Below are 2,550 nucleotides of genomic sequence, written 5' to 3' on the forward strand. Positions count from 1 at the left end.
GCCAAAGTCACCAGAGTGTACAAAGATGGTCAAAACTTGAAGGACTGGGGACAACAGAAACTCACTGAGGTTTTCTGTCTCTTTAACTGGTAAGTGACACAGAGCAACAGGCTGGAAGCAGGAAACCAAGCAGAAAGAAGCAACTGAGAAATTTTGTCTTTCAAAATTTCCCAAGGGTCTGAAGAGATTTGAAAAAAATATCAAGTGAAATGTATAGAAGAGGAAAAAGTACAATAACTAAAATTAGTAACTTTATATATTAATTTAAGAGTAGATTGGGCAGAACTGAAGTGAGGATTACTAAATTAAAGATAGATCAGTAGAAAATATACAGACGAAAACAGAGAGAAACAGAGAAAAAAGATTAATAAAAAAAATAAAGAAAGAGAAAAAAAATATATGAGTACCAAGGTGGAAAAACCCAGCATAAGTGCTATTAGAATCCCAGGAAAAATGCCCCATAAGACAGATGAAGCAAAAGGAATATTTGAAGGAATAATATTCCAAACGAGGGATAAAACATTAAACCATAGATTCATGAAACCCAAGAAGCTCCATACAAATAAATACAAACAAACAAAAAAACAAAATACCCAGTCATCATCAAAATTAATGTAGTGAAAAACAATGGAAAAAGAAAAAGCTTAAAAGCATCCAAAAAAAAAAAAAATGCATTTCTTTCACAGAAGCAACAAGAAGACAGTTGATACTTAAACAAAAATTTGGAAGCCAGAAGGCAAAGGCACGTTATTTTATTAAAGTGTTGAGAAGCACAGCTAAACATTAATTATATCATCTGCATAAATATTATTAAAAGATGAAGAGTTACAAAAATATTTTTCAATTAGTAAATGAAAACTGGGAAGAGTCGTAGACCACAGAACTGTGTTACAAGCTATACTAAAGGATTTTCTTTGGTTAAAAAAAAAAATGATACCCAGAAATAATCACAGAAATTCAGAAAAGGGTAACAGGCAATAGATAGGATAAAAATAAAAACGCTGAGATTATACAGAGTAGTTCTCTAGCCACAACAAAATTAAAGTAAAAATCAATAAAACAAAGGAAAATACAAATTCCCAATGATTGCAATTAACAATAGACTCCAAAATAAGCCATGAGTCAAATAAAGCCATAGCTTAAATAAGAATGAATTTCAAATGAAATGATAAAATTTGTGGGATGTGGCTAAAGTCAGCTTAGAGGAAAATTTTCTAACCTCAAATACATAAGAAAAAGAAAAGAACATGAAAAATTAATGATCCAGCGTCCATCTCAAAAACTTAACAAAAAATAGTAAATTACATTAAAATTTTTTAAATAAAGATGAGCGCAAGATATAATAAAATAAATAAGTATGCAATACAGTAAATCAGCATAGTTGAATAAACAAAATTCAAAGTGGAAAATCCAATATCCAATTAATTTATGAGAATAGGATTTATTTCACTTATTAGAGAATTGCCAATCAAAACCACAAGGAGATACTAATTTACACAGAAATCTCTCTAATTATTTTCCTTCTTAATTTTCTTGGCTAATATTGGAATTTCCTCTTCAGTGAAGCCTAGAAGAGAAGGATTGAGCTATTTATGCCTGCTATCATAATCACAGGAAACTTCATATTTAGATAATAGAGCTACAATATCAAAGCTGCCCGAAATGCTCTGTGGCATTTATAGGTACATTTCTAAGAACACCTTTTTATTCTTTCATAAAAAGCAAAGGCAAGCATTACACATAAACTATATTCTTAGTGGATATTTTGTGATTAGTGAATCTCTATCTCTAAAACCTGATTTTTTTTTTTTAAAAACATTTTTGCCTAGACAATTGAGAGAAAAAAAGTTCAAAAAGTACTGGCTAAAATATGTGTATACTTGGAAATTTAAGCCTGTCCACATAGAGTCATGAATGAAACAACACATTTTAGCATGGTAAAAACATTTTAATTCAGGGTTACATACATTTACTCTTAGAAGCTATAGATTAAAAGAAATAATACATTATTAAAAGACAGATCAAAGATTAAAAGGTGGCTATTAAAGAGCAACATACCTACATTATTTTAATGCAGTAAGAAACAAGTTCAGAAAATATGATTATTTCCTTTTCACACAGACAATTTTAAAAACATAGATTGAGGGGATGGAGGGTATAGCTCAGTGGGAGAGAGTATGCTTTCTGTGTATGAGGTCCTGGGTTCAATCCCCAGTGCCTCCATTAAGGGAAAAAAATAAATAAGATTATTTTTTAAAAAGCTTAAAAAAAAAACTGACACATGTACTGGACAGTCCAATGAGATTTGTTTTCCCCAAACAACTTCAACCTTTAATTTGATTCTCTCAAATGAGAAAAATCTTCTTTCTTTAATCAATAGCATGTACATTAATTCAAACCATGTCTGGCTTTCTCTTAGGAACTGTATGAATTTTTAAATTCCTTATGATCCTGAGCTTTTGCCCCACTGCTGAATAGCTACAGTGAAGCATGCCAGGAAACAGTATGTTTTTGCATGCTTTTTTTTTTTTTTTAAAACGAACATGAGCC

At 30.5% G+C, this 2,550-nt stretch overlaps 1 non-coding gene across 1 annotated transcript; it reads left to right on the forward strand.

Annotated features, from left to right (window-relative positions):
• Positions 1-2,150: 2,150 nt before the first annotated feature.
• Positions 2,151-2,223, forward strand: TRNAR-UCU (transfer RNA arginine (anticodon UCU)). Its single transcript has one exon. It is a non-coding gene; the product is annotated as a tRNA-Arg (tRNA).
• The last annotated feature ends 327 nt before the right edge of the window (positions 2,224-2,550 follow it).

Source organism: Camelus bactrianus, chromosome X (assembly GCF_048773025.1).
Source record: "Camelus bactrianus isolate YW-2024 breed Bactrian camel chromosome X, ASM4877302v1, whole genome shotgun sequence".
NCBI lineage: Eukaryota > Metazoa > Chordata > Mammalia > Artiodactyla > Camelidae > Camelus > Camelus bactrianus.